Here is a 19919-nt window from a genome sequence, read left to right as displayed (position 1 = left end):
GCACTGGCATACTTGCGGAGGTAAGTGAACCTTGCCTGGGTTCATCCATACTTTCGCCTTGGGCCAAAGTAGACTCAGAAGCAGAGCTGGGAATTCAACTTGGAGGGGGTTCACCTGGAAAGAAGAGCCCAGGAGTGAGCTAATAGCCAGGCTGTGGGGGGGCTCATAAGGTGCCTGGAGGCCCAAGAAGGAAAGAAGCAAGTGATTTAAAAGTGCTGTGAGGGTAAATTACACTGAAGGAGGGTCAAGAACCACTGTCAGCTCTAAGAAGAGCCTGTACAAGCAAGAGTGGAGAGGCACCCAAACAGTGATTGTCTGAAACAAGGGGAGGCAAATCCCAGGTGGAGTCCACGGGACATGGGAATGCACCAGGAGAAACTCCTTGCTGTCCACAAACACTGGGAAGGTATTAAATAGTCAGAGGTGGGATTCAGTTCCTCTGATGCCCAAAACCTACGAGTAGGAGCTTCAGAGTCCAGATACTGGCCTTTGAGATGGTTGAAGCTGGACGCAATGAGCTTCAGGGGTAATGTAGAGCCATCTGAGGCGGTGCCTCCCAGCCTCCCCTGACAGTCAAACAAGTGGAGGAGATGTCACCTGACTTGTCTTAGCTGGTCACATAAAACACAGGACGATTCACCAACTCCAGTTTAGGTTTGCCTTTCCTAAAAGCACACCTGTGCACCAAAGGCAATAAATATCAACTCCTATTCTGTAGCCTGCCCTTGCTTTCACCTCCTAACGGCTGCTTCGTGTCCCTGGCAGTGTCCTGCCCCTGGGACGGCCCAGCCATACTGCCCTACTGTCGCGAATGAGCGGTTTAGAGGCCGCTTAAAGAATCACCACCAAAGATATCAGCAGAAAGTGATTTTCATAGAGATTTATAAAGGTGCGACCTAACAGAATTCGATGGCAAGGTTCACTCTATTACTTATTACATGGATGAAACAGATAAAGGAAAATCATCTAAGGGTTTATATTTGAGGGACTATATGTGTTTGGCAGCAGTCTAGGTTTCATTCACAATTTAGTAACACTTAATTATCAACTAATCATTTACAAACTTTAGTAACGCTTAATCATTAACTAATTCAATATTTGCAAAGTGACTTAGTAAGTCTACTACAATCACAACTTAATTACAGATTATGCTTACTATCAGTCCACACACACAGAGAAACATATATATATATAAAAAAAAATATACAGAAGGTATACGTGTTAAAAATTCCCCTCAATTTCAGTGAAGAAATATTCACGTCGAATGTCTAGGCATTCCCTCTCAATGGGCGAAGGGTTGAGCTTCGAAAGGGACTCACCCAGGACCCAACGGTCCTCCGAATATCGCAGGCCCGAAAGATCACAAGCTCTGAAGGCGTCCCACTCCGAGGGAGATGCTGGGTGCAGCCGCTGCGGTCCAGGAGAGCTCCAAGGGCCTCACTTAGGACCAGCGTTTATAGGTTCTCAAGATGGTTGGCTTTAGTCATCCGTAAATTTCCATCCTGGCCACAGTACCAGGTGGTAATTAATAAAAAACTCTCCAGGTTTCGGTGTTGTTCTACTGGACGCCTGGGCCAGGCAGTAGGAGTATGTTCCCATCCTCAGCTGTGCGGAGTTTCTGATACAGTCAAGGAGCGCTCAACCGCCAGACTTCAATACACCAAGGCTGAGGTTTCATGGGAATTTCTGAGATCAACAAGCGGCCCAGGGAAGAAAGGGGGGGTATGAATGCACCACCACACCTACACATGGTCCTACGGCTCTGCAGAGAAGGAACCCCATGGAGCAGGTACCTACGGGGTGGGGAGGTGTCCCCCAGCACAGTCCTCTGACAGCCCTCAGTGCCCCACCCTCCTGCTTTGGCAGCCTCCCCCGGTTCCTGGCCCCTGCCCAGCCCCAGCCATGTCCCACACAGGTGTTGGCGACAGCCCTGCTCTGGGGTCTGCCAAGGTCTGGGCAAGAAGAGAGGCTGGGGCAGGGCCGGCTGTTCCCCCGACACAGGCACCGAGGCCAGCAGGAGGAAGGAGATGGCCACAAAGCCAACCTCATCCCCATAAACTGGGGTGGGTTGCCAGTGCTGGAAATGGTGATGGGAGAGGCTGGGGGACCAGCGGAAATGGCCTCAAGTTGCGCCGAGGGAGGTTTAGATTGGACATTAGGAGAAATTTCTTTACTGAAAGAGTGGTCAGGCCTTGGAACAGGCTGCCCAGGGAAGTGGTGGAGTCACCATCCCTGGAGGTATTTAAAAGCCGTGTAGATGAGGCACTTAGGGACATGGTGTAGTGGGCATGGGGGTGTTGGGTTGACGGTTGGACTCGATGATCTTAGAGGTCTTTTCCAACCTCAATGATTCTATGATTCTATGACTCCATGAATCCTGCTCTCTGGTGCAGGAGATGCCCACCACAGACTGACTGTGCCCATCACTGTCAGCCCCTCTCCCCAGGCCAGCACAAGAGTCCTGGCCAGGGGACAGAGCAGCCTGCCCCGGGTGGGTGCCTCCAGAAGGAGGTTTCTGTGTCTCACGGATTCCTCCCTGCAAGCACAGAAATGCTCCCTTGCTCTTGTCGAGTCATCCCTGCTCCCCAGAGAGCCTTTCCCCAGGTGAGCATGTCTGTGCTGGCCTGCCCGGCCGGTCCTGTCTCCCTGTCCACGCTCCCTGCAAGGCCCCAAGCTCGCCGTTCTCCTCTGCAGAGCCAGGGGGCTGCGGTGCCCTGGGGCCATGGGGTGACCCTGCACTGGCCATGCTGGAGGAGAGGTGAAGAGATGGGAGCTGAATCAAAGAATTTTCTACTGGTTTCTTTGTTGAGTTTATCTGAACGGGGAGCCTGGATCCATATGTACATGAGGTCTTTGGGTCAAGAAAAGACAGGTAGGAGGCCAAGAAAAATATTAACACAGGTATAAATCAAAAAAACAAACAAAAAAAGTAACCACAAAGGAAACATAAAGACACATCTGAAGAAAAGTTAGTCCTGGTTATTCCTGAGATACTGTGGGAGCCATAGTGGGATAACGGGGACCTTATAATCTGAAGTAGCACATATTCAAATAGTTTCCACAGGGCATCCTTGAGTTCCTTGTTCCTCATGCTGTAGATGAGGGGGTTCACTGCTGGAGGTACCAACGCGTACAGAACTGCCACCACCACATCCAGGGATGGGGAGGAGATGGAGGGAGGCTTCAGGTGGGCAAATATGCCAGTGCCGACAAACAGGGAGACCACAGTCAGGTGAGGGAGGCACGTGGAAAAGGATTTATGCCGTCTGTGGTCAGAGGGAATCCTCAGCACAGCCCTGAAGATCTGCACATAGGACACCACAATGAAAACAAAACACCCAAAAGCTAGACAAAGGCTAAACCCAAGAAGCCCAAGTTCCCTGAGGTAGGTGTGTGAGCAGGAGAGCTTGAGGATCTGGGGGATTTCACAGAAGAACTGGTCCACAGCATTGCCCTTGCAGAGGGGCCGTGAAAATGTATTGGCAGTGTGAAGGAAAGAATTGAGAAACCCACTGCCCCAGGCAGCTGCTGCCATGTGGACACAAGCTCTGCTGCCCAGGAGGGTCCCGTAGTGCAGGGGTTGGCAGATGGCAAACTAACGGTCATAGGCCGTGATGGTGAGAAGGGCACACTCTGCTCCAAGGAAGAAGAGAAACAGAAAGAGCTGTGCAGCACATCCCGAGTAGGAGATGGCCCTGGTGTCCCAGAGGGAATTGGCCATGGATTTGGGAACAGTGGTGGAGATGAAGCCCAAGGTCAAGGACAGAGAAGTTGAGGAGGAAGAAGTACATGGGGGTGTGGAGGCAGTGGTCGCAGGCTATGGCGGTGATGATGAGGCCATTGCCCAGCAGGGCAGCCAGGTAGATGCCCAGGTGTCCTGGTTTTGGCTGGGAGAGAGTTAAATTTCTTCCTAGTGCTGTGTTTTGGATTTAGTATGAGGAGAATGTTGATAACACACTGATGTTTTCAGTTGTTGCTAAGTAGTCTGCTAGTCAAGGACATTCAGCTTCCATGCTCTGGGAGAAGCTGGGAGGGAGCACAGCCAGGACAGCCAGCCCAGCTGGCTAATGGGGTATTCCATACCATGTGACGTCACGCTCAGTATGTGAATGGTAGGCGTGTTCCAGGAAGTAGCGATCGCTACTTGGTTATCGGTCAGCGCGGGTGGTGAGCAATTGCATTGTGCATCACTCATTTTGTATATTCTATCATTACCATTATTATTTTCCCTTTTCTGTTCTATTAAACTGTCTTTATCCCAACCAATGAGTTTTTCTCACTCTTATCCTTCCAATTCTCTCCCCGTCCCACTGCGGAGGGGGAGAGTGAGCGAGCGGCTACGTGGTGTTTGGCTGCCTGCCAGGTTAAACAACGACAGTCCTTTTTGGCGCCCAACGTGGGGCTCGAAGGGTTGAGATAGCGATAGATCTGACCAAAGCGTGTTAAGGCAAAATTGTTATAAGCATTCATTATATTGATTGGTCACAATGTTGATTTATTGGCTCTCAAAGTTGTGGGGCTGGGTCTCAATGTTGGGTTATGTAATACCTTGCTTGTAGTATCTGTTCCCGGTTGTGCTGTTTATCGCTATTTGGAACTGGGCCAGATTATCATTTTGCTGCTGTTTTATGATGTGATAAAATCATTGGTTGTAAGTCTAATCTGGGATCTGTACCCAGCACTGCTGTCATCTCTGTACTTTGGGAACCACCTCTTAGAAAAATTATTAGTAATTGGACTTTTTTGTGCTCTAAGAATGAATTTAGGAGGGAGACAGGATGGGACACTTTCTCCCACTTGTTCATCTTCCCTCCCATATCTTCAGAAAATCCTTTTTCTTCTATCCTCTTCATGAAGATGTCCACAATATTTCCTGAGAATTTTGAGTATCCTTGGGATGTTCAAACGAGCATGTTCATATTGCTATGGCTCCTGAATGTGGTTCAGGTCTTGTTAGGGTTAAACAACTCTTCAGGAATACTGTCCAGAGATCAGCCCCGGCAACAGACACGGTGACTACTCAAACCCCCACGACAGGCACTGCGGCTACTTCAATGCCCACAACAACCACTGTGGCTATTCAAACCCCTGCAACAGTCACTGCAGTTACTCCAGCCGCCGCAACAGGCTCTGCAGCTACCCAAACCCTCGTGACGGGTACTACAGCTGAACTAGAGGACCAACCGTCGCTGGTATCCATCGACCCTGTACAGAAGAAGAAATCTTTGAAGCGGAGGTCAGGTCGTTTGGAAAGGGATGATGGAAAAGCAGGGCCATCACGAGGAGAGGAGGAGGAAGAGGAAGAACTCATCAACAAGATGGAAACCACCCAATCCCTACACCTGAATGAGTTGCAAGATATGCAGAAAGATTTCAGCCGCCGTCCAGGCAAGCATGTTGTACCTGGCTGCTCCGATGCTGGGATAATGGGGCCAGTAGCCTGGAATTAGAGGGGAAGGAAGCCAGACAGCTGGGATCCCTTGCTAGGGAAGGGGGCATTGACAAAGAAATTGGAAAAGGGGCACAAGCCCTCAGCTTCTGGAGGTGACTGCTGTCAGGCGTGAAGGAAAGGTATCCCTTCAAGGAAGATGTTCTGTATCGCCCAGGCAAATGGACCACTATGGAGAGAGGTATCCAGTACTTGAGAGAATTAGGTGTGCTGGAGGTGGTTTGTAGTGATATGGACAATGACCAAACTCACAAAGATCCAGATGAAGTCCAGTGCACGTGACCCATATGGCAGAAGTTGGTACGGAGCACACCAGCGTCACATACCAGTTCATTGGCAGTACTGTGCTGGAAAGAGGAAGAAGCACCAACGGTGGATGACGTGGTTGGCAGACTCCGGGAATATGAAGAAAGTGTCTCGTCCTCCCTTGTCTCGGCTGTGGAGAAACTGTCCCGGGAGGTCCAGCAACTCAAAGAGGATATGTCCTATTCTCCACCTGTACGGACCAGAATCTCAGCCATTAGGAGTCAGCGTTCTTCTGCTTGAGAGAGAGGATATAGAAGGTACACACCTCGGGGCACCCTGTGGTTTCACCTGCGTGACCACAGAGATGACATGAGGAAGTGGGATGGAAAACCTACCTTGACCCTAGAGGCACGGGTACGTGAGTTGCAAGGAAAAACAATGACACAAGGGGGTTCTCCCAGGGAAAATGCTGCTCCAGTTTTCAGGAAAAACCTGTCTCATGATGGTCCAGTTTCCAGTGAACAGTTCCCCAGACAGAGTAGAAACGCGGATCTTACTTAGCATTGTAATGAAGAAATTCTTGACTCGTATTTGCAAGAAGTGAGAAACAGATTCTATGACAAGGACTGGAGGGGCCCTGCCTCCGGCCAGGTGGAGGAAAGGGACAACCGGGTTTACTGGACTGTGTGGATTCGATGGCCTGGCACATCAGACCCACAGGAGTATAAGGCTCTCGTAGACACCGGTGCACAGTGCACCCTGATGCCATCAAGCTATAAAGGGGCAGAACCCATTTGTATTTCTGGAGTGACAGGGGGATCCCAAGAGTTAACTGTATTGGAGGCCGAAGTGAGCCTAACCGGGAATGAGTGGCAGAAGCACCCCATTGTGACTGGCCCAGAGGCTCCGTGCATCCTTGGCATAGACTACCTCAGGAGAGGGTATTTCAAGGACCCAGAAGGGTACTGGTGGGCTTTTGGTATAGCTGCCCTGGAGACGGAGGAAATTAAACAGCTGTCCACCTTGCCTGGTCTCTCGGAGGACCCTTCTGTTGTAGGGTTGCTGAGGGTTGAAGAACAACAGGTACCAATCGCTACAACAGCGGTGCACCAGCGGCAATACCGCACCAACCGAGACTCCCTGCTTCCCATCCATGAGCTGATTCGTCGACTGGAGAGCCAAGGAATGATCAGCAAGACCCCCTCACCCTTTAACAGTCCCATATGGCCAGTGCGAAAGTCCAATGGAGAGTGGAGACTAACAGTAGACTGTCGTGGCCTGAACGAAGTCATGCCGCCGTTGAGTGCTGCTGTGCCGGACATGCTGGAACTCCAGTACGAACTGGAGTCAAAGGCAGCCAAGTGGTACGCCACAATTGATATCGCTAATGCGTTCTTCTCAATCCCTTTGGCGGCAGAGTGCAGGCCACAGTTTGCTTTCACTTGGAGGGGCGTCCAGTGCACCTGGAACAGACTGCCCCAGGGGTGGAAACACAGCCCTACCATTTGCCATGGACTGATCCACACTGCACTGGAACAGGGTGAGGCTCCAGAACACCTGCAGTACATTGACGACATCATTGTGTGGGGCAACACAGCAGAAGTTTTTGAGAAAGGGAAGAAAATAATTCAAATCCTTCTGAAGGGTGGTTTTGCCATAAAACAAAGTAAGGTCAAGGGATCCGCACAGGAGATCCAGTTTTTAGGAATAAAATGGCAAGATGGACGTCGTCAGATCCCATCGGACGTGATTAATAAAATAACAGCCATGTCCCCTCCAACTAGCAAAAAGGAAACACAAGCTTTCTTAGGCACTGTGGGCTTTTGGAGAATGCATATTCCAAATTACAGTCAGATCGTAAGCCCTCTCTATCACGTGACCAGGAAGAAGAACGACTTCAAATGGGGCCCTGAGCAACGACAAGCCTTTGAACAAATTAAACAGGAGATAGTTCAGGCAGTAGCCCTTGGGCCAGTCCGGGCAGGACAAGATGTGAAGAATGTGCTCTACACCGCAGCCGGGGAGAATGGCCCTACCTGGAGCCTCTGGCAGAAAGCACCAGGGGAGACTCGAGGTCGACCCTTAGGGTTCTGGAGTCGGGAATACAGAGGATCCGAGGCCCGCTACACTCCAACTGAGAAGGAGATATTGGCAGCATATGAAGGGGTTCGAGCTGCTTCGGAAGTGGTTGGCACTGAAGCACAGCTCCTCCTGGCACCCCGACTGCCGGTGCTGGGCTGGATGTTCAAAGGGAGCGTCCCCTCTACACATCATGCAAACGATGCTACGTGGAGTAAGTGGGTCGCACTGATCACACAACAGGCCCGAATAGGAAACCTCAGTCGCCCAGGAATCTTGGAAGTGATCACAAACTGGCCAGAAGGCAAAGATTTTGGAATATCCCCAGAGGAGGATGTGATGCGTGCTGAAGAGGCCCCACTGTATAACAAACTACCAGAAAACGAGAAGCAATATGCCCTGTTCACTGATGGGTCCTGTCGCCTTGTGGGAAAGCATCGGAGGTGGAAAGCTGCTGTATGGAGTCCTATACGCCAAGTTGCAGAAACTGCTGAAGGAGAAGGTGAATCGAGTCAGTTTGCAGAGGTGAAAGCCATCCAGCTGGCCTTGGACATTGCTGAACGAGAAAAATGGCCAGTACTTTATCTCTATACTGACTCATGGATGGTGGCAAATGCCCTGTGGGGGTGGTTGCAGCAGTGGAAGCAGAACAACTGGCAGCGCAGAGGTAAACCCATCTGGGCTGCCACATTGTGGTGAGATATTGCTGCCCGAGTAGAGAACCTGACTGAAAAAGTACGTCACGTAGATGCTCACGTACCCAAGAGTCGGGCCACTGAGGAACATCAAAATAACCAGCAGGTGGACCAGGCTGCTAAGATGGAAGTGGCCCAGGTGGATCTGGACTGGCAACATAAGGGTGAATTACTTATAGCCCCATGGGCCCATGACACCTCGGGCCATCATGGAAGAGAGGCAACATATAGACAGGCTCATGATCGAGGGGTGGACTTAACCATGGACGCTATTGCACAGGTTATCCACGAATGTGAAACATACTCCGCAATCAAGCAAGCCAAGTGAGTAAAGCCTCTTTGGTATGGGGGACGATGGTTGAAATACAAATATGGGGAGGCCTGGCAGATTGATTATATCACACTCCCACAAACCCGCCATGACAAGTGCTATGTGCTCACCATGGTGGAAGCAACCACCAGATGGTTAGAAACATACCCTGTGCCCCATGCCACTGCCCGGAACACCACCCTGGGCCTTGAAAAACAAGTGCTATGGTGACATGGCACCCCAGAAAGAATTGAGTCAGACAACGGGACTCATTTCCGAAACACCCTCATAGACACCTGGGCCAAAGAGCACGGCATTGAGTGGGTCTATCACACCCCCTACCATGCACCAGCCTCCAGGAAAATCCAACGATACAACGGACTGCTGAAGACTACACTAAGGGCAACGGGTGGTGGGACATTCAAGCATTGGGGTACACATTTAGCAAAAGCCACCTGGTTAGTCAACACCAGGGAACCTGTTAATTGAGCTGCCCTGCCCAACCAAAACCCTTACGTACTGTAGATGGAGATAAAGTCCCTGTCGTGCACATAAGAAATATGCTGGGGAAGACAGTCTGGGTTACTCCTGCCTCTGGCAAGGGAAAACCCATCCATGGGATTGCTTTTGCTCAAGGACCTGGGTGCGCTTGGTGGCTAATGTGAAAGGATGGGGAAGTCCAGTGTGTACCTCAAGGGGATTTGATTTTGGGTGAAAATAGCCAAAGAACTTATTTGTATGATACTGTATAATACTGTATGTCATCACTTCCATGGTTGCTATATGTCATATCAATGGTATAGCAGTAAACATCACCCAGATTAATGAAGAATGAGCTCTGATGAAACCGAGCAAAGTGCCACCATGACAGGACCGGATGAGCGCAGCGATAATGGAACCAGACCTGGCTTCAGGATGCCCCAGTCCAACACCACACACCGTCTCTGTCGGAGTGACCCGGGGTCGGAATAGGAGCGCGTTCCCGGATTAATGAGGAGTCCCAATGTGGGTATGGTCATTCTCCTTTATTTCAAGATATTGTGCTACTTTTATAAGCTAGCCACACTAACACGCGCACCTACGAATCCTCTATTGGTTTACAGTCAGCAAGCACACGAATCTTAACATACACAGATTGGTCAAAAGCAGGTGTCCACGCGAACGCTTCCTGCGCCTGCATTCCGTTACCTAATCTACTGATAGTTACATTCCTCAGCCTGTTTTCCCTATTCTACTATCACTTCAGAGACTCTAAAACTACAATTGCTCTTTAGCAACCCTTTGCCTTATACTATTGCTAACAAATCCTCAGTGCTTGGAATGTTCATAGGATGACCGTTATTTAATAAAAATCCCTCCACAAATTCCCCCTTTTTGTTTTTGAACAATCCAAGCCTGATTTACTACTTTCGATACAGCCTTTTTTATACAACTAAAAGCAATACAATAGCATACACACAATATTAAGATGACAATCAATATACGCAAGCCTTCTTTTAACAAAGCTATCAGCCATTGCGGCAACTCTCTAAAAATATTCATGAGCCATTCATCTAAAATGCCATGATTTTGTGGTATCATGCTTACATGTTTTTTTAAACAATTGTAATTGTTTATGTGTAGACTCACCATGATCGGATAGGTTCATGCAACACATAAACTCTTCTACCCAGAAACCAGGCACACCCACCAAACAGGTTCTGAAAGGCTCAGTTGCCGTAGCAAGAGACAAAACAAAACGCAGATTGATCTGTTTTGTTTGCCCAGGTAACCCCTTCTTATGAGAGTGCAGGCTTCACCGCTCGGCTAGGCACCCATATTGGTCCCTTATCTGTGGAAACACACATGTATCCCCTCCCATTAAATATTACCGAAACTGGGCCCAGCCACATGCCAGTGATTGGGTCTCGATACATTACTTTTAGTTTCGGAAGCGTTGTATGAGAGTTAAACTTAAGGTTTTGGTGATGGATTATAATCGATGGCTCTTCTCTGTCTCCCATCAGACACAAATAATTTAGGGTAAATAGGACCTTATGCAGTCTCATCTGCGGGTCCTTTTCTCCCTCCTTTTGCTTTGCTAGATAGTCCTTCAATACCTGATGCGTGCGTTCTACAAGGCTCTGCCCCGTTGGTGAGTGTGGGATGCCAGTAATATGCTTGACCCCCCATCTCATCAGAAAGGTTCTCAACTTCTGACTGGTGTAAGCAGGGCCATTATCTGTTTTCAGTTGTTCTGGCACACCCAACACCGCGAAGCAAGCAAGGAGGTGCTTACACACTGTGGAGGAATCAATGCCTGAGAGTACAAGCAGTATCATAGCGTTGGTAAACAAGAAGCCATGGGAAGATGGAAAGTGAAAGAAGCCGTGGGAAAAAGGGAGATAAGAGGTGGCAGTTAACGGTTCTGAGGGCGTGACAAAGATAAGGAAATTAGAGGAAGAGTGTCGAGATGACCTTTGCTTAGGGGATGTACTAGGGAATTCTTTGAAGTGTATACATGGCATAATGTGAGGTGTAAAAAGGCCCTTGTGCTGTATAATAAAGGATTTTTCGTCTTCGTCTTCGTGCCCACTCAGACAGAGTCCGTGTCCTTACTCGCCACAAATGGCGCCCGAACAGGGACCGGGACATTCTGTCTGAAGGGCCATAAAGTCGGCAATTGTCGATCCGGTGGCGAGCCCCGCTGAACTGCCAAAGCTGTTGAAAAGAAACAGGAAAAAAGCCGCTGGAAGAAGACGGGATAAAAGCTGTTGAAAAGAAACAGGAACGAAAGCTGTTGAAAAGAAACAGGAACGAAAGCTGTTGAAAAGAAACAGGAACGAAAGCTGTTGAAGAGAAACAAACAAAAAAAAAAAAAGCCGTTGAAAGGAAATGGGAGAAGAGCTGTTGAAAGGAAACAGGATAGTGACGTCGAATCGTCTCTGCAGAACAGAGGTGAGCAGCGGGGGGCGGTAGTCATGGGTTTAAACAGGACAAAGGAGGAAAAAACTGTTTGCAGGACCATGGAATTGATCCTGAAAAAATATCAAGTAACCATGGATAATGGGGACTTGAGACGACTCCTGAAGTGGGTGACAACCACCGTTAAGGGAGTCGATTCTACTAACATTTATGATCCAAAAATTTGGGATGAAGCTGGCACCCAGCTTTGGGATGCTGCCACTCGTTCGGACTCGGTGGCTGCAGGACTGCTAGCGCCTTGGAGGACTCTGAATGAGACCCTAAAAAAGCACGTCAGTGCTAAAGACAAGCTGAGAGGTGAAAACTCAGAGGGAGTACCTCTGTGGCCAAAGAGCCTTCTGCACCCCCGGCCACTGAGGCTGGAGCGGTGGCTGCCTGCGGGGAGCAGGGTAGCGGCAGTGATGATCCCAATCCGTTTGATCCGGGACCAGTTGACCCAGAGAAAGAGCCGGATTTATATCCCCCGCATGTGCATGATATGTGGAAGGGGATTCAAAGGGAGGCAGAGAAAGAAGGGGACTCTGACCTCGCGGCTAAGCTCCGTGAGGTCCGGGCGTTCCCGGTGATTTATGAAGCTCATCACAGGCCCCGGTGGGAGGCTCTGAGTTTCCAAGTAGTGAAGGAGTTGAGAAGGGGAGTGATTGAATTTGGCCTCAGTGCCCCTTACTCTGCGAATATGCTAGGGTCGGTCATGAGGAGTTATACGTTATGTCCGCTCGATTGCAAAACGCTGGCGCAATTGTTGCTCTCCTCTGCTCAGTTTATGGTCTGGAATGGGGAGTGGCGGCGACTCTGTGAGGCAAAAGCCCTGGAATATTTGGAGCGTCCCGCAGCAGATCCAGTGAGATTCTTGGGAGTTGACGCATTGGTAGGAGAGGGTCGATATGCCACTGCCCATGTCCAGGCACAACTCCCAATGGAAGCCCTAAATGATTCAAAGAATCTTGCCTACCTAGCATTTATGAAGGTCCCCGAGGTAGGGAAGCCCCAGCGCTCCTTTACTAATATTAGGCAGGGACCACAGGAACCGTATATGAAATTTATCGAGACATTAAAAGATGCTTTGGACAAACAAGTAGAGAATGAGGAAGCGCGGAAAATATTATTACAAAAATTGGCAATTGAGAACGCTAACGCGGATTGCCAGAAGGTGCTCCGTCCGTTAAAAAACCCTACGGTAGTTGAAATGATAGAGGAATGCAACCGTGTGGGGACCACGGAGCACCAGGCTGTGGCGATGGCTACTGCTTTTGCAAACTTTAAGTGCAGCCAACAGACATGCTTCAGCTGTGGCCGTCCCGGTCACTTTAAGAGACGGTGCCCGCAGACAGGCAGGTGGAGGCGGGAACTGGCTGACTCACAACTGGGAACGTGTCCAAAATGTAGGAAGGGCCGGCACGTTGCGAATCAATGCCGGTCGCGGTATGATAAAGACGGTCAGCCTATCCAGGGAAACGGATGCAGGAGCGCGGGGAGGGGCCGCGCGATGATACAAGTAGCCCCCCATGCAATGATGGAAACTGCCCCCAGCCCCCCGCTGGCATCCGGGCCTCCGAATTATCCGCCCGAACATGGGGAAGTGCCGGCGTGGACTTGGCCCCTCCCACCCAGTGAACCTGACATCTACGGCTGTTCAAGCGGTGCCCACCGGAGTGTGGGGGCTGCTAGGTGGCGGTTACAGCGCACTCGTACTGGGACGTTCATCCGTCACGTTACAGGGCTTGTTTGCTCTCCCTGGGGTTATCGATGCAGACTATATGGGAGAAATTAAAATCATGTTGTGGACGCCTACTCCGCCCTGTTACGTGCCGGCAGGAGCACGAATAGCACAGCTCGTCTACTTTCGAGCTGCCCCTCCTGCGGCGGAGCCTCAGGAACGGGGGAGTGGAGGTTTTGGTTCCACCGGCACGCCACAACTGTGGTGGGTGCAGCCTGTCGCTGCGGGGCGACCGCAGCTGACTTGCTGCCTGTCAGGCGGTGGCCCTCAGCAGTCTGTGCGCATCAGCGGCCTTATTGATACCGGAGCTGACGTGACAGTCATTGCGCAGTCACACTGGCCAGCTCAATGGCCCACGAAACAGGTCCCGATTGCCCTTACAGGTATCGGAGGGCAGACAGCACCACTGCAGAGTGTTCAATTAATTCAAAATGAGGGACCGGAGGGTCGGTGGGCCAATGTCCGACCGTTCGTTCTTCCGGCCCCTCTCACGCTGTGGGGACGAGACTGTTTGTCACAATGGGGAATCATGCTGGGGACAAATTTATCCTAGGGGCTACTGATCGGCAGCACACCCTGAAGTTGCAATGGTCCTGTGAAAAGCCTATATGGGTGGATCAGTGGCCCCTCCCCACGGACAAGCTGCATCACTTGCAGGACCTAGTTGCTGAGCAGCTGCGCACTGGGCACATTGTGCCATCCACGAGCCCATGGAACTCACCAGTTTTTGTCATCCAGAAGAAATCAGGAAAGTGGAGGCTCCTTCACAATCTAAGACGTATAAATGAGGCTATAGAGGACATGGGAGCTCTACAGCCAGGTCTCCCTTCACCAACCATGATACCTATGAACTGGCACATCACTATAATAGACCTTAAGGACTGTTTTTTTACCATTCCGCTACACCCAGATGACGTGCCGCAGTTTGCTTTTACTGTACCCGCGACCAATGTAGCCCAGCCAAGTCAACGGTACCATTGGACGGTGCTCCCGCAAGGCATGAAGGATAGTCCCACCATATGTCAGTGGTTCGTGGCTCGGGCCCTTAGTCCAGCCCGCGCCCAATTGCTTGAAGTCATAATTTATCATTATATGGATGATATCCTTGTAGCAACCCCCTCTGAGGCCATGATACGAGGGGCCATGGAGGTTGTTGTAACGAGCCTCCAGCGTAACGGCTTGATAGTTGCCCCAGAAAAGGTGCAGCAGACCGCTCCCTGGAAATATCTAGGGTGGCGCATTACTGAGCAAACTGTGATACCGCAAGGGCTCAAGATCAGTAGTCAGGTCCACACCCTGACTGATTTGCAGAAATTATTGGGCACCATCAATTGGGTAAGGCGTCTGTTGGGAATCAACAACGAGCTGTTGAGACCTCTGTTTAATTTGCTAGAAGGTGATCCTGCGTTGGGGTCTCGACGAACGTTAACCCCCGAGGCTCAGCAAGCGTTGCAGCGGATTGCTACAATGATATCGGCTCGGCAAGCACAGCGCTGTGATCCAGAGCTTCCTTTTCAGTTAGCAATAGTGAACACTGACTTCCAACCATATGGTTTGTTGTTTCAATGGAAGCCAACACCCAGCGGCGAACAGTTGTTGGTCATAGAATGGGTGTTTCTTCCCCATCAATTTGGGAAAACCATCACCACTAGAGCAGAAATGTTTGCATCCCTGGTCATGAGAGGGAGGCAACGGTTGATAGCGCTGTGCGGAAAAGAGCCACACACCATTTACATCCCTGTTGCGATGCCTATGTTAACTTGGTTGATGCAAATGTCTGTACCTTTTCAAATGGCTATGGAAGGTTTTACAGGAGCGATTTCTATTCACCCTCCCAGTCATAAATGGCTGCAGTCCCCGCTACCACTGCAGCAATTGCCGAAATGTAGCGTGACCCCTTTGGACGCTCTAACGGTCTTCACGGATGGGTCTGGGCGCACGGGTAAGTCTGTCCTTGTCTGGAAGGACGATCACGATCAATGGCAATCTGATATTCGGAAACAAGATGGTTCACCACAAATCGTGGAGTTGGCGGCAGTGGTACGAGTGTTTGAAAAATAGCAATGCCCCGTCAACATCGTGACTGATTCTGCATATGTTGCAGGGGTAGTGTCCCGCATGGAGTTTGCTTATTTGAAAGATGTAAATAATGCCCAGCTTTTTGCTCTGTTTAAAACCCTCAGAGAACACATTCATCGAAGGATCCACTCTTTTTTTATATTACATATCAGATCTCATACTGCATTGCCAGGGACCCTGGTTGAGGGAAACCGGTTGGCTGATTCGCTTGCAGGGACTGTTGTTGTCCCGGGGAAATTTGAGCAAGCGAGGCGTTCACATGACTTTTATCATCAGAACGCTAAGGCCTTGGCTGGAATGTTTCATTTACCACTTACGCAAGCACGCCAAATTGTCACTGCATGCCCTGAGTGCCAGTGTGCGGGCCCTCCACAGCCGGGGGGAGTCAACCCTCGTGGCTTGCAGGCGCTCGAACTTTGGCAGACTGATGTTACACATCTTCCTGACTTCGGTCGACTCAAATACGTCCACGTCTCAGTGGATACATTTTCGGGAGCAATTGCAGCCACAGCCCACACTGGGGAAAATTCCTGGGATGTCCGAAAACATTTTCTTCTTGCTTTTTCCATTCTTGGAGTACCGAGCAAAATAAAAACGGATAATGGCCCCGGGTACATTGCCCAAGCCACACGGACATTCCTGCAAACATCGAGAATCACTCATATCACGGGAATTCCACACAGCCCCACAGGGCAAGCCATTGTTGAGCGCACGCACCGTTCGCTCAAAGACATGTTAACAAAACAAAAAGGGGGAGTAGGGGATTTAACCCCACAGGAAAGATTGGCAAAAGCCGTTTATGTTCTTAATTTTCTCAATTGGTGGGCTGAGGAAGGTGGACCCCCGATTTGCAGACATTTTGATTCTGTTGAAGGTCATGAGGCAATCATAAGGGACAAGGCGTGGGTAAAGGTGAGAAACCTGGAATCTCATGAGTGGGAAGGCCCGTTTCCATTGATAACCTGGGGTCGAGGGTATGGTTGTGTCTCCACAGATCGAGGACCAAGATGGGTACCAGTGCAGTTCGTCAAGCCGTCTTTTTCGCAGGCGTAAGCACGTTTTGGGCCCCACCGCAGCCCAAAGAGAATGTCTGGATCACCCTTGCAAATCAGACAGGCCAGGAGACCATTTGCCTTTCGCTCTCGTCACCTGGAGATCCTTTTTCCACCTGCTTAGTGGGACTCCCGTGGGACAATTGGACCCCAGGTCTCACGGAGCCGCATGCAACACTTTGTAGTGGCGGCCGCAATGTGACTGACAATTGGGACGGATGTTTGGTGTACCGTCCGCCCCTGAGCGTAGAGCCACAAGAGATAGAATTATTGGGGTTTGGCAAAATGGGTAATGAGTTTGATTGAACTGGGAATTATACGTTTGATTGTATTTGTATGTATTCTTGTGTGTGTACTATGTTTATTGCAATGTGTGAAACGAATAATAGAAAAGTCAGTTAGCTTAGTGTTTGTTGTAAAAGAAAAATGGGGAGGTGTGGAGGAATCAATGTCTGAGAGTACAAGCAGTATCATAGCATTGGTAAACAAGAAGCCATGGGAAGATGGAAAGTGAAAGAAGCTGTGGGAAAAAGGGAGATAAGAGGTGGCAGTTAACGGTTCTGAGGGCGTGACAAAGATAAGGAAATTAGCGGAAGAGTGTCGAGATGACCTTTGCTTGGGGGATGTACTAGGGAATTCTTTGAAGTGCTTACGTGGCATAATGTGAGGTATAAAAAGGCGCTTGTGCTGTATAATAAAGGATTTTGTCTTTGTCTTCGTTCCCTCTCAGACGGAGTCCGTGCCCTTATTCGCCACACCTCATCGTGCATCAAACACCCCGAAAAGGATAATAAAGAATATCCCAGCGTGTGTAATCGGAATTCATGGGACTGCCCCCTCAACTGCACGTGGGCTGGATACACTCATGCGCCCAGCTGGTACGGGGAAAAGGATAAGGTATTCCCGGTAGGGAAATCTCCGCTCTGGAACTGCCAGGCACAGATCGGGTGTAAAGACAGAGATGAAATGCCACCGTTATGGCTATACCCTCCTGCTCAGGAAGCTTTAACACAGGGCTGCCTATGTAGCAATGCCAGTTCCTTTCGGCCCTCTGCCCTGGGTTGTAGGAAGAAAGATTACTGTCGTCCCCTTACTGCCATGCCAGGTTCAGGCCAAACATCCTTTGTCTCTGCACCTCCTAACTCAGTGGGGGCATGTTCTGACGGCCGCCTGTGTTCCCGATGATACCCAACCATCCCGGGACTAGCCTGCACATTCGCTGTGCTCTCTCTCTCTCCCATTTATCAGGGAGGATCCATGCCACATAAGCGGTGGGATCGCAGCCCAAGGGACTTGCAGGGGGAATGGTGGGAAGCCTCAAAACAAGTAGGATGGTGGCTGGAATCAATTTTTGGGATGGGAGTTGCTCTGGTACGGAACCGGCAGGCTATTCTGGAACTGGGTCTGGAGCTGTCAGCCTTGGCCAACGCCACGTCTGATAGTTCGGGGCTTTTAGATGATCAATGACAGCATACCAGTAGAATGACTATTCAAAACTGAGCTGTATTAGATCTGATGCTGGTAAAGGAGAAAGGCGTATGTGGAGTCGTGAACCGATGGGTAGATGAGTGCTGTGCCCACATGCCGAACGTGTCAGGACCCCTTCAAGACCAGATCAACAAAATGACAAAAGTAGCAGAGGACTCAGAGGCAATTGTTGTTGCACTGGGGACTAATTGGTTGGGGAAAGTTTTCGATGTGTTTGGGTTTTCTTTGTCAGGATGGCTAACCAGCCTTCTCCACACTCTGATAATGGAAGTAGTTGTGATTGTTGTGATTTGTATTGTTGTAAGTTGTGTTCAGCGCACAATAACGAAATCTATATTAACCATGGATTATACTCCCTTGAAATCTGTTTGTCTAATTGGTGTTCCTTTAGACTCTGTTGGTACAATTGATGTTCCAGTACGACCTTAAACTGAGAAATGAAGATTCACAGTGAGCACCGACCTCACCGAGACTGCGCTCCCTTTTAACTTTGGAGGCAAGAGGTGACTGTACCATCACTCCAAGGAAACCAGTCGAATGGTGACTGTGGTCAGGGGGTGGATTGTGTGGCGGGTGCACCCACCCTGATAAAAGACCGGAGGCACCAGGACCACTGCATCCTTACTTTTTGCGCCCTTAATTTTGCGCCTATAAGGTGGCAAGTGCTGGCCATTACGTACACACTTTAGGTCATGTATACACCTCGGGCGAGGAGTAAGAAAGTTAAGGCCCTCAGCCACTCAGAGTTGACCACAGGTCAGATTCAACTGGGGTATAAATGGAGCCCCACCAGAGGGCAAGTTGAGTGGGTCCTCCTCGGAGCAGCAGGTCTGCAGTCGGGGACTCTCCCCTTGGGTCGGGACGCTGCCCAAGAAACTCCTCGAGGTTGAGAGCCCTCATCTTATAGGCTGAATGATTTTGATGAGCCTCATTTCGAGTTAGTTATCTGCTAAACTATTTTTATTTAAATCAAGTTTATTTTTGAATCTATCACCTGCTTAATTTGATTTTGTGATCCTCCACAACCTGGGGACACTGTAAAGCACAAGGGCATGGAAGAGATGGTGGGAAAAGGGACTACTGGGGGTCTCCGGTCCAGGCTCCCACCAAAGGCTGGGGAATCACCAACCGCAGGAGCAAAAGCAGGAGCAAAACAAGAAATGCACAGCCAATGGGGAAAGGTTTAAGAGGGTAGGCTGTTCGTTTTGGAGGGTATTAGGATAATAAAAGAGAAGCACTTGTAATTTCAAGGAATGAAGAGAGAAACAAAGGATGCTGTTGGCCTTCTTTGGTGATGGCTCCTGTTTTGCCTGATGAAATCCAAGGACCAGCAGAGCCTTTCCCACAGAGCTGCTACCCAGCCACAGAGCCCTGGCTCATCTCCTCCTGGGCATTAAAAAAAGGTAAAAGAGGGCAGGTGGAAGGACAGACCCCTGCAGGACCCTACTAGCTCGAGCCTCCAGGCCTGTTGAAACCTTCACTGACTTCCAGGTTAAAAGACAACCACTGGTCTCCCTGTGTCCTGCAGTCCTCTCCTTTCATCACAGAAAGCAAAGAGGATGGCGAGAGACAAGCTAAATCCAGTAAATCCAGTCACCTTCTCTTTCAGACCCCCAGAAATGGGATCTGAGGGAACACGATCTGGGGCACAGCCTTCCGCTCCTCTGCACATCCTTGGGGCAGTTTTGAAAGGTGCGTGCAAGGTTTGGGTGCTGCGAGTCATCAGGGAATCCCCACAGACACCACCACCTTTGAAAGATGATGGAGAGTGGCTTCACTGTGACCTTGGGCTGCTCTCTCAGCTCCCTGGGATGCCTCCCCTCCTGTCCCCTCGACTGGT

At 50.0% G+C, this 19919-nt stretch overlaps 1 pseudogene; it reads right to left on the bottom strand.

Moving 5' to 3' along the window:
- Positions 1 to 2632: 2632 nt before the first annotated feature.
- Positions 2633 to 3875, bottom strand: LOC142076439 (olfactory receptor 14C36-like; annotated as a pseudogene).
- Positions 3876 to 19919: the final 16044 nt, after the last annotated feature.

This window comes from Calonectris borealis, unplaced genomic scaffold (genome assembly GCF_964195595.1).
Source record: "Calonectris borealis unplaced genomic scaffold, bCalBor7.hap1.2 HAP1_SCAFFOLD_49, whole genome shotgun sequence".
In the NCBI taxonomy this organism is placed as follows: Eukaryota; Metazoa; Chordata; class Aves; order Procellariiformes; family Procellariidae; genus Calonectris; species Calonectris borealis.
The sequence above is the reverse complement of the archived record's forward strand: the minus strand, read 5'-3'. Positions and strand labels throughout refer to the sequence as shown.